General features: G+C 40.0%; 1 pseudogene; it reads left to right on the forward strand.

The window, feature by feature from the left end:
- Nucleotides 1–1,068: 1,068 nt before the first annotated feature.
- Nucleotides 1,069–13,113, forward strand: part of LOC110542044 (ADP/ATP translocase 4-like) — a 31,540-nt pseudogene continuing 19,495 nt past the window's right edge.

The raw sequence follows: 13,113 nt of genomic DNA on the forward strand, positions 1-13,113 counted from the left end.
CCTATTTCAAGGAGTCTCAAGCCATTCTCCACAGGCAGTGGTGAGGAGCAGATCATGGAGGCTTTCCATAGAGACACAACACTTGATCCACAAGCAAGGGATAATGTGGCAGTGGTGGCTATGGTTTTCCTCAAGCAGTCCACCCCAAGACATTAAGAAAAAAAAAACTCCAAATGGTAGAACACCTGGGAGAAAAGAGTTTGAGAGATTTAGTAATTATGGCAGAAAAAGTATATAATAGCAGGGACAGTGTAGAAGAAAAATAGATAAAAACAGGAAAAGGTAGAATAGAGACTTTGCAAAGATCCTGTTGGCAGCCACCATGGACCCAGAGGACCAACGGAGGTGTCTGAAGCAGATTGTGTCAGGAATGGAAAGGAAGAAAGAATTCCAAAAAAGAAAGAATGACCCCAATTGAGGAAAAACCAGTGTGCGTATTACAAGAAAGAGGGTCACTGGGCAAAGGATTGCCCCCAAAAGAAGGTTCTACTAAGGTGTTCAACCTTAGGGCTGAAGATAATGACTAGGGGAGATGGGATTTGGCTCTCCTTCCCAAACCTAGGGTAATCATAAAAGTGGAGGGGAATCCTACCAGCTTCTTAATGGACACAGGAGCCCAACATTTGGTACTCCTCCAATGAGAAGGCCCCCTGGCCAATAAAATATCATGGATTCAAGGGACCACCAAGGAGATGACAGAAGGATTCCTCTGGACTGGAACTGATCAGCAATCTTTTGAAGCATTAAAACAGGCCCTGCTGTCTTCCCCTGCCCTTGGATAACCTGATGTAACTAAGCCATTCTACTTGTTCATGGATGAGAATAAAGGTGTGGCAAGAGGAGTTCTGACCCAACAACTTGGTCCATGGTGCCACCCTGTGACCCACTTATCCAAGAAACTGGAACTGTTAGCTACAGGATGGCCCCCATGCCTCTGCATATAGCCCTGGTGGCCCTTCTAATCAAGGATATTGACACATTAACTCTGGGTCCAAATCTGACTATCGCTGCTTCACAGGCCATTGAGGGAGAGCTGAAGCAGCCTCCAGACTGCTTAGCAATTCCCGCATGACGCACTACCAGGTGTTACTACTCAGTCTTGCCAGAATTACTTTTCAGGTACCTGCTTCCCTGAATCCAGCTATACTCTTTCGAGATGCAGACTCGGATACTCCCCGTCATGACTGTGCTGGAATCCTGGCCCATATCCTTGGGACCAGATCATACTTAAAGGACATCCCACTGCCGGGTGCAGAGGGAACATGTTTCACTGACATGAGTGTAGTTTTATCCGGGATGGACAGAGGTACACAGAGGAGGCTATGGTGTCATTGACTGTTATCATTTGGGCAGAACCTCTGCCAATAGGCACCTCCACACAGAGCTGAACTCACTGCTCTGACCAAAGCATGAGTACTGGGAAAAGACAAGAGGCTTAATGTGTATAAAAAGCCCTCTGGTAACTAAAGAAAGTGGCAATTATTCAAAATAATCAGGTGGACCAAGTAGCCAAACAAATTGCCCTCCAAATTAACCCAGTCTTGGCTACCATGCTGGTCGACCCAGGTGACCCAAACCTCCCAGAGAAACCCAAGTATACTAAGGAAGATCTAAATTGGATAAAGGGACTGTCAATGACCCAATGCCTGGGGGGATGATGGAGGTCAGCAGAAGGAAACCTAATCCTCTCAGAGAAGGTGGGAGAAAGGATGCTGACAAAGACACATCAGTCTTCTCACATGGGCATCAGGAGGATACAGGACTTGATTCGGTGTGCAGATATAAAGATCAAGGTGGCCAACTCAAAAACTGAGAACATCATCAACAACTGTAAGGCTTGTCAGGTCACCAATGCAGTAGTAAATGCCAAAAACCCAGGAACTAGGCTTCAAGGAAGGAGACCTGGAGCCTACTGGGAAACAGACTTCACTCTGATAAAGCCTCGCAAGTATGGGTTTTGCTATTTGTTGGTATTTGTGGATACTTTTCAGGACAGACTGAAACCCTTCCTGTAAAACTTGAAACTGTTCAAGCCGTGGCAAAGAAACTAGTGGAGGAAGTCCTTCCCAGGTATCCACAGATGATAGGGTCAGACAGTGGACCAGCATTTTTGTCCAAGGTAAGTCAGAATTTGGCCACAGTTCTGGGGATTGATTGGGAACTGCATTGTTCTTAATAGACCCCAGAGTTGAGGATAGGCAGAAAAAAATAAATAGCATTTTAAAAGAGACCTTAACTAAATTGAACTTACAGACTGGTGGTGACTGGGTGACTCCCCTTCCATTTGCACTCTATTGGGTGCACAATTCCCCTCATCAGATGGGAATTACTCCTTTTGAGATCATGTTTGGCAATCCCTTACCCATTATTCCAAACCTCCAGGCCTAGGTAATTGCTGAATCTTGGGAAAGAGACCTACTGGACTCTCTTTGGGGAGTCCATTGGTCCCACAAACATGTTTGGCTTAAACTGTGTGCTCTCTGAGACAGGTCCTCCTCTGGACTGTGGTCCCTAGAGCCTCAGTGGAAGGGTTTCTAAGTCATGTTACTGACCATACCAATGGCCTTGAAGGTGGATGGAGTGACAACTTGGGTCCATTACACCTACTTCCAGCCTGATGACCTGTTTGTTGTAAAAGAAAACTATGGAGCCTAAGCTCCAGGATGGAAAGCCACGAAGTACTCCAAAATTTTCTGGCAGAAGTAGTTTTGCAAAATAGAAGAGGCTTGGATCTATTGTTTTTACAGCAGGGCAGGTTGTGTGTAGCCCTTAGAGAGGAATGTTGATTTTATGTAAATCACCCAGGAGTGATTAGGGAATCCTTAGCAAGAGTAAGAAAAAGCCTGGAGAGAGATTGAAAAGAGAGAGGGGATTCCAGAGGGATGGTTTGAATCCTGGTATACAGATCTGCTTGGCTTATTACCCTTATATCCACCCTGCTAGGATCCTTACTCATTTTGATTTTGTTTTTTATCTTTGGGACTTGCATTTTAAATCACTTGGTAACTTTTAGGAAGGAATGCTTGAGTGATACAGTTAATGGTACTCAGATCCCATTATGGAAGGGTAAATCTGGAGGACACTGAAGGGTCATATCTGGAAGACCCATGATTGGGCCTTCAAATGACCATGAGAAGGGGGCAATGAGAGGATCATGCTTGACACCGCCAAAGGTTACCAGGAACTAGACCTAAACAAGCTCACTCAAAAGTCACCAGGAACCAGTGACCCCACCCCAAAGTCACCAGGAACTTGGCCATAGATCACCAATTCCAGAAACAAGGTCATAAAATTCCCTACCCCAGAAATAGCCTGAGGATAACCAAAAGAATGGGAAGGTATCTTAGCTCAGGGTGGTGCATCTGTGCTGGACGGCCTACTGACCTTGTAGTAGAACATTTCATGGCACAGAAAATGCCTAATATTCCTGAGGTCTATAGATAGCTTGCTCAATATTATGTTAGTTAGCCAATCACTTTATAACAAGCTTGCCCTTGCTGAATGTAACCCAATTGTGTAACTGCTAAACCAGAAATTCCCCGGCATTCTATAAAACCCAATAAAATCCCTGCCATGCAGCTGCTTAGGGCTCTCCTCTCTGATTCACTGCGTTGGTGAATATGTAGAGACTGAGCTTAAGCTGGAATAAAGTTCTTTGCTCTCGCATAGCTGGTCTGGCTCTTCATGGTCACTGGTGACCTTAAGGTCTGGGCATAAGACTAGAAGTCATCTGCATATATTAATTCATGTTTTTACTTTCAGATGTAAAGGGCCTTATTGATGACTTGAGATATTTAAAATGTTTTAGCTTATAGAATGCAAGATATGTGGTAATGATGAGTTTAAGTGTTAAGTACTCAAGCCAAAAACCATCACTCTAATACCATTGTGACAAAGGTATCTGTGATAATAGTGTCTTTGTGGTATTTAGAAACTTCCTTATTTTTATAAGTATATATTTGTTGCCTATATATGTCAGACACATGTTTGGCATTGAGAAAACACTGGTGAACAACATAGATAAATATCAATGTTTGGTGTTTAGGGATGATTGAGAGAGATTGTATTCTGAGACAAGAAGAACAAAGGAAAATGCCCAAGAGTAGAGAAAGACAACTTGTGGAGCAGCATATACAGAGAAGTGAGGAGAAAAATAGAGAATATGTTTGTGAAAGAAATGTGGCTAGATGGTAAATCAGTTTCCCCAGGTTGGAACCTTGTCTTTTTTGTTGTTAGGTTTATCTACTGTAGCTTTTGTCACATAGTAAAAACTAGCCTCGCCATTGTTGAATAATAACAAAGATAAGTCTTTTATTATAGGACAGCATCCCATGTGTTTTATTTATATGCAGAATTATCTGATGCTTACAACATACTACTTGGCCTATCTTCTTGTTGTTATTATATTCCTTTTCCAGATAAGGAAACTGAGATTAGTTCAAATTCACCTGCCTTGTGATTTGCAAATGCAAGTTTTAGGCCCATGTAATAACAGATTCCCTGGATTCTACGGGTCAACATTTTCTGTATAGAGTTATAAATTTCCTCTGATAAATGGGAATCCACTAAAAGGCTTAATGTTGTGAGTATGACCAAAGCAACTCTGGTGGTGATGTGAGTGATGGATTTGAGTTAGAGCAAGACTAGAGGTATAAGGTTTTCTGGTAATCCATTATGTTATTGGAGTGTGAAGGGAGAGCAAAAGAGCATGTAAGAATGGAAAAGAGGGAGAGTGAGAGGAATGGCATTAATACATCTGTGAGAGTAGACCATGTGTATCCTAACAATTCTTAAAGTTCTGATCTCCTAACATTTCTGCATTGGGAATCAAATGTCCAGCATGTTCACTTTGTGAAGCCACAGCAACAGTCCATCAAAACCATGTCAAAACACTGTGTATGTTGATAAAAATAGAGACTTTTTTTTAATTTTTCATCAATTACACTTTATTCATTCTGCATTCCCCCATAAGCCCCTCCCTCCTCCCCTCCCAATACCACCCTCCCTCCTCTCTCTGCATGCATGCCACTCCCCAAGTCCACTGATAGGGGAGGTTCTCCTCTCCTTTCTGATCTTAGTCCATCAGTTCACATCAAAAGTGGCTGCATTATCCTCTACTATGGCCCGGTAAGGCTGCTCCCCACCAGAGGGAGGTGATCAAAGAGCAGGCCAATCAGATTATGTCAGAGGCAGTCCCTCTTCACATTACTATGTAACCCAATTGGACTCTGAACTGCCCTGGGCTACATCTGTGCAGGGGTTCTGGGTTATCTCTATGAATAGTCCTTGGTTGGAGTATGAGTCTCTGGGAAGTTCCCTGTGTTCAAATTTTCTTGTTCTGTTGCTCTCCTTGTGGAGACCCTGTCCTCTCCAGCTCTTACTATTTCCCAGTTCTTACCTAAAATTCCATTCACTCTACCCAACAGTTGCCCATCAGGCTCAGCATCTGCTTTGATAGTCTGAAGGGCAGAGGCTTTCAGAGGCCCTCTGTGGTAGGTTCCTAGGTTGTTTCCTGTTTTCTTCTTCTTCTGATGTCCATTCTCTTTGCCTTTCCGGATGGGGATTGGACATTTTAGTTAGGGTCCTCTCTCTTGCTTAGTTTCTTTAGATGCACAGGTTTTAGTGGGTTTGTACTATGTTGTATGTCTATATGAGTGAGTATATACCATGTGTGTCTTTTTGCTTCTGGGACAACTCACTCAGGATGATCCTTTCCAGATCCCACCATTTACCTGCAAATTTCATGATTTCCTTATTTTTCATTGCTGAGTAATATTCCATTGTGTAGATGTACCGCAATTTCTGCATCCATTCTTCAGTTGAGGGGCATCTGGGTTGTTTCCAGATTCTGGCTATTACAAATAAAACTGCTACAAACATGGTTGAGCAAATTTCCTTTTTGTGTACTTGAGCCTCTTTTGGATATATGCCTAGGAGTGGTGTGGCTGGATCTTGCAGAAGCACTATTCCTAGTTGTCTGAGAAAACGCCAGATTGATTTCCAGAGTGGTTGTACAAGTTTACATTACCACCAGCAGTGGAGAAGGGTTCCCCTTTCTCCACAACCTCTCCAGCATGTGTTGTCACTTGAGTTTTTGATCTTGGCCATTCTCATGGGTGTAAGGTGAAATCTCAGGGTTGTTTTGATTTGCATTTCCCTAATGGCTAGTGAGGTTGAGCATTTCTTTAAATGCTTCTCTACCATTCGGTATTCCTCTACAGAGAATTCTCTGTTTAGCTCTGTTCCCCATTTTTTAAGTGGATTACTTGGTTTGCTGCTTTTCAGCTTCTTTAGTTCTTTATATATACTGGATATGAGTCCTCTGTCAGATAAAGGGTTGGTGAAGATTCTTTCCCAATCTGTAGGTGGTCGCTTTGTTTTGATGACAGTGTCCTTTGCTTTGCAGAAGCTTTTCAGTTTCGGGAGGTCCCATTTATTGATTGTTGCTCTTAGAGCCTGTGATGTTGGTGTTCTGTTCAGGAAGTTTTCTCCTGTACCAATGAGTTCTAGGGTATTTCCCACTTTTTTTTCAAGCCGATTTAATGTGTCTGGTTTTATGTTGAGGTCTTTGATCCACTTGGACTTCAGTTTTGTGCAGGGTGATAAGTATGGATCTATTTTCATTTTTCTACATGTAGACATCCAGTTGGACCAGCACCATTTGTTGAAGATGCTATCTTTTTTCCATTGAATGGTTGTGCCGTCTTTGTCAAAGATCAGGTGTCCATAATGTGGGTTTATTTCTGGGTCCTCTGTTCCATTCCATTGATCCACTATTCTGTTTCTATGCCAGTACCATGCAGTTTTTAAAACTGTTGCTCCATAGTAAAACTTAAGATCAGGGATGGAGATACCTCCTGAAGATCTTTTATTGTAGAGGATTGTTTTAGCAATTCTGGGTTTCTTGTTATTCCATATAAAGTTGAGAAATTTTCTTTCAAGTTCTGTAAAGAATTATGTTGGTAATTTGATGGGCATTGCATTGAATCTGTAGATTGCTTTTGGTAAGATGGCCATTTTTACTATGTTAATTCTGCCAAGCCATGAGCATTGGAGATCTTTCCATCTTCTCATATCTTCTTCTAATTCTTTCTTCAGAGATTTGAAATTTTTTTCATAGAAGTCTTTGACTTCCTTGGTTAGGGTTACTCCGAGGTACCTTATGTCATTTGTGGCTATTGTGAAGGATGTTGTTTCCCTAATTTCTTTCTCAGCCCTTTTGTCTTTTGTATACAGGAGGGCTACTGATTTTTTTGAGTTAATTTTGTATCTGGCCACTTTGCTGAAGGTGTTTATCAGCTGTAGGAGTTCCCTGGTAGAGTTTTGGGGGTCACTCATGTATACTAACATATCATCTGCAAATAGTGATAATTTGACTTCTTCCTTTCCAATTTGTATCCCCTTGATCTCTTTCAACTGTCTTATTGCTCTAGCAAGGACTTCCAGAACTATGTTGAAGAGATATGGAAAGAGTGGGCAGCCTTGTCTTGTTCCTGATTTCATTGGGATTGCTTTAAGTTTCTCTCTGTTCAGTTTGATGTTGGCTATAGGTTTGCTGTATATTGCCTTTACTATGTTTAGATATGTGCCTTGTATCCCTGATCTCTCCAATACTTTAAACATGAATGGATGTTGGATTTTGTCAAATGCTTTTTCAGCATCTAGGGAGATTATCGTGTGTTTTTTTTCTTTCAGGTTGTTAATATGGTGGATCACATTGATGGATTTCCATATATTGAACCACCCCTGCATACCTGGGATGAAGCCTACTTGGTCATGGTGGATGATATCTTTGATGTGTTCTTGTATTCGGTTTGCGAGTATTTTGTTGAGTATTTTTGCATCAATGTTCATAAGGGAGATTGGCCTGAAGTTCTCTTTTTTCGTTGGGTCTTTGTGAGGTTTAGGTACCAAGGTGACTGTGGCTTCATAGAATGAGTTTGGTAATGTTGCTTCTGTTTTGATTTTGTGGAATAGTTTGAAGAGAACTGGAGTTAGCTCCTTTTTGAATGTCTAGTAGAATTCTGCGCTGAAACCATCAGGTCTTGGGCTTTTTTCGGATGGGAGACTTTCGATGACTGCTTCTATTTCCTTGGGGGATATAGGACTATTTAATTGCTTTACCTGGTCCTGATTTAGCTTTGGTAAGTGGAATCGATCAAGAAAATTGTCCATTTCATTTAAATTTTCAAATTTTGTTGCATATAGACTTTTGAAGTAAGTCCTAATGATTGCTTGGATTTCCTCAATGTCTGTAGTTGTGTCCCCCTTTTCATTTCTGATTTTGTTGATTTGGATGGTGTCTTGCTGCCTTTTAGTTAGCTTGCACCTCATGGAACCTTCTCCAAAATAGACCACATACTTGGTCACAAAGCAAGCCTCAACAGATTCAAGAAGATTGAAATAATCCCCTGTATCCTGTCTGATCACCATGGAATAAAGCTGGACCTCAGTAATAACAGAAATAGCAAAAAGCCTACACATACATGGAAACTGAACAACTTGCTACTAAAAGACAGCTGGGTCAGGGAAGAAATAAAGAAAGAAATTAAAATCTTCCTAGAACTCAATGAAAATGAAGACACAACATACCCAAACTTGTGGGACACAATGAAAGCAGTGCTAAGAGGAAAGTTCATAGCACTAAATGCCTTCAAGAAGAAATTTGAGACAGTGCATTCAAGCAACTTAATGGCTCACTTAAAAACCCTAGAAAAAGAAGAAGCAGACACACCAAGAAGGAGCAGATGGTTGGAAATAATCAAACTTAGGGCTGAAATCAATCAATTAGAAACAAATAAAGCAATCCAAAGAATCAATGAAACCAAGAGCTGGTTCTTTGAGAAAATAAACAAGATAGACAAACCCTTAGCCAAGTAGAGACTCTTATACAGTCCAAATAACCAAAAACATTTAATTGACTGATAAAGGCAAAAGAGGCTTATACAGCAGATTGGAAAGTATAGCCAGAGCTGAAAACAAACCAGGAGAATAAATATAAGGGAAGCTGAGGGGAAAGAAAGTGCTCAGAAATGCCAATACTGCAGGGGCATAGTGAATAAAAACCTTTCATTGTGTTCCTTAGCAACATGGATGTGCTTGATGACCTTAAATCAATTCTCTATGAAGAGGTGTGTGGGGCTTGGAAAGTAGGGTAGAAGTCATAATTACCTGTGTAAGTTACTGGTTAGGAAGTCAAATGAAAAGTCATAGGACTAAATGATAATTTTTCCCATGGAAAACAAGATCCAGTGTCACTGGAGGATTAAGAGAGAAAAGAGAAATTGGAAGTCTTAGGCTAATTAATTTAACAGAATGGGACCTAGGAGTAGATGTCATATGTAGCAGGAGGTAGTATTAGGATGAAAGAAGAAGGCCAAGAAGTTTCAGGGAATTTCAATATACATGTGGTTCATTGATTAATTTGGATACTGATAAAAAATTAATCAGTGTAGAATCAGTGCTCTAAAAGAAACTCACTGTCCTAATTGAACTTGAGCTAAAGTGTGTGAATAGTTCCAGAAACAGTGAGTACAGTGAGGCTGGTTTTGCCCTAGGCAAATAGCAGCTCCATCCGGTTCCTGTTCTTCTGAAATCTACCTAAAAGGAAACTTCATATTGTGATCTTCTATGTCCAAATTACAGACCTTTAGATAACCCACTAGGGCAATGAGAAAAGTTCACCCCAAGGACAAAGCATGCCTTAGTATAACTCAATGCTGTATGCTTTTGGGGTCTACTGGGCTTTCTTTTATTAGAAAGGAGTCTGAAAGTCTCTTTTTTTCTAGATTTCCCATACTGCAGTCCCTCTTTGCAGGACTGATGGATGAGATCTCCTGAAACTCAGATACTAAGAAGTCTTAGCAGTGCATTAGTTGTAAAGATATTAACTCCAGTGTTAATCCTCACTGTGAATATCAGCTGCATCACTTAGAGAATGATTCATAAAGGCAAAGACTGATAAATTGGACTTCATCAAAGTGAATATTTAATATAATTATGGATATGGTTATACTTAGTCTTTGTATTCTATCAATCTCCTCTGTTATTGACACTTTTGTTCTCTGTCTGGCCTTCTTTTGGGTTACTTGAATATTTTCAAACTCCATTTTTATTTTGCTATTGGTGTTTTAAAGCTTAATCTCTGAATTATTTTTAATGGTTTCCCAGAAATCACAATATACATCCTTAATGTTTCAGTTTACTTAGAGTTAATATGGGACCACTTCATGAATTGTAGAGCTTTGAAACCACATAGATCCATTAACCTCCTCTTCACCATCTTTTGTGTTACACTTGTCATGAGTACTACATTTACATACCTTAGAAACCACTCTAAACAGTGTTATCATTTTGCTTTAAGTAGTCATATGCATTTTAAATAAATTAAGAGAAAACTGCGGTCATTTATATTTACCTAAGTATGTACTCATCTTGAGGAACACATAATGGTTGATAGAAGGAAAACTCTGGTAAATGAAATGGATATGGATATAAAGCAGTCATTAGCTTTAGAGAATAACCAGGAAAGTGTATTTCAATTGAAGAGCAAGAAGGGAGTAGTGAACAATATCTATAGCTAATTAAAGATCACTTAAGAAGAATGAAAATCTTGGGGGATTTAGTTATCTGGGACAATTGGTATTAATGAGAGCTGACTTAGTATAGTAAGAAGGATGTGAATCAAATTTTTGTTTGTGATGTTAGCAGTGGGGGAATAAAAATAGGACAAGTTGTGAGTAATTACACAGAAGAGAGATAGACTAATAGGCGATGTGGATGTGATATCCAGTCAAGGTGTTAGTTATTTTAATTGGACAGTATAAAAATTAAAAAAAAAATAGTAGGAAGGCTGAGCACAGTGGCACATACCTTAAATCCCAACACCCTAAGGCAGAGGTAGGATGAACATGAATTTAAAGCCAGCCTGAGCTACATAAGGGGGACATTAAAAAAAAAAAAAAGAAAAACAAAAACAAAACCCAAACCAAAAGAGTCAGAATGATTCACTTGAAAGAAAGAGTAAAAAGAAATAGAGAAAAGGAGTAGTTGATAGTCAAGTGTGAGGCAGGAGTGAGGATGTAAAGGAGGAAGATTTCCTCTGAGTGATGACAAGATTCACACATAGTAGTCAGGCATATATGTTGTTGTAGAGAGACCAAAAAATTGACACATACAAACTTTTGCTTTTTATTTCTTGTTTCTTGTGGTTTTTGTTGTTGTTTGTTTGTTTGTTTGTTTTTCTCTGAAAAGTCAAAGGTGATATCCTTATTTGAGATGTGAAGAGATGTTTAGAACTATTTGGCATAGGTATGAGTATAGTATGAGTTGATTAGAGAGAGGTTAATTCTCAAGATGAAATTAGATGTGTTCTATCTACTACATAAACTACCAAGAGACATATTGCTTCTTAGCTTTAACTTTAGAGGTAACTGTATGTAGATGACAATGTCTCCTATAGGTTCAGATATTTGAACACTATGCACCCAGTTGGTGGTGCTGTTCTGGAGGCTCTGGTGGTGAGCCTTACTGGAGTAAGTATGTCACCAGGAAAGGGCTTTGAGAATTAAAGCCTCACAGCACTTCCAGTTTAGTCTCTTTACTTCATGCTTGCAGTTGAGAGTGTGAGTTCTCAGCTTCCTTTTCTTGTTGTCATGCCTCCATGTCATGATGTGCACTTATACCTCTGGAATTCAAAAATAAACTCTTCCTTCTATAAGTTGATTGGACACAGTGTTCTAATCCAGCTACAGAAAAGTAACTAATATACAGTTACTGCAAAAAGATTAAAAATTAAAAAATACAGCTATCAAGTAATTTGCATCCTTGTGATGACACATTTCATTAATAAACATTATAGGCTAGAGTCAAATTGCCTCCTAGCATTATTCCCTGTTTGATCTTGGGAAACTTAGAGTCAGCGTATTGTGGCTTTTTATTTATTTTTATTTTTTATTAATTACAGTTTATTCACTTTGTATCCCAATGTAGCCCCTTTACTTATTCACTCCCAATCTCACTTTCCCTCCTCTCATCTCCTATGCTTCTCTCCAAATCCACTGATAGGGGAGGTCCTCCTCCCCTTCCATCTGACCCTAGTCTATCAGGTCTCATAAGGACTAGATGCATTGTTTTCCTCTGTGGCCTGGTAAGGCTGCTCGCCCCTCAGAGGGAGGTGATCAAAGAGCCAGCCATTGAGTTCATGTTAGATACAGTTCCTGTTCTCCTTACTAGGGTACCCACTTGGAGACTGAGTTGTCATGGGCCACGTCTGAGCAGGTGTTCTAGGTTATATCCATGAGTGGTCCTTGGTTGGAGTATCAGTCTCAGAAAAGACCCCTAGGCCCAGATATTGTGGTTCTATTGTTCTCTTTGTGGAGCTCCTGTCCCCTCCAGGTCATTCTATGTCCGTATTCTTTCATAAGATTCCCTGCACTCTGCTCAAAGTTTGGCTGAATCTTAGCATCTGCTTTTATACCCTGCTGGGTAACATCTTTCAGAAGCCCTCTGTGGTAGACTCCTGTCCTGTTTCCTGTTTGTTTCCCTCTTCTGATGTTCATCCTGTTTGCCCATCTGAGTGTGGATTGATCATCTTACCCAGGGTCCTCCTTCTTGCCCAGCTTCCTTAGGTATACAGATTTTAGTATGTTTGCCTTATAAGATATATCTAATATCCAATTATAAGTGAGTATATACTATGTGTGTCTTTCTGCTTCTGGGATATCTCACTCAGGATGATCTTTTCTAGTTCCCACCATTTGCCTGTAAATTTCATGATTTTCTTGTTTTTAATTGCTGAGTAGTATTCCATTGTGTAAATGTACCACAATTTCTGTATCCATCCTTTCATTGAGGGACATCTGGGTTGTTTCCAGATTCTGGCTATTACGAATAAAGCTGCTACAAACACGGTTGAACAAATGTCCTTGTTTTGTATTCTTTTTTTTTTTTTTTTTTTTTTTTTTTGTAGATAACATAGGACTATGAAATTAGTCCCCATTACAGAAAGTTGTGAAAGTTGGGCTGTGTGTGTAAAGTTCCTATTCTTATAAGTAGTAATCACCCATTAGCTCAGTAATTGTTAGTTACAATGAGTTGCTTAACCCCCTGATT

The sequence above is a fragment of the Meriones unguiculatus genome, chromosome X, assembly GCF_030254825.1.
Source record: "Meriones unguiculatus strain TT.TT164.6M chromosome X, Bangor_MerUng_6.1, whole genome shotgun sequence".
NCBI classification, from domain to species: Eukaryota; Metazoa; Chordata; class Mammalia; order Rodentia; family Muridae; genus Meriones; species Meriones unguiculatus.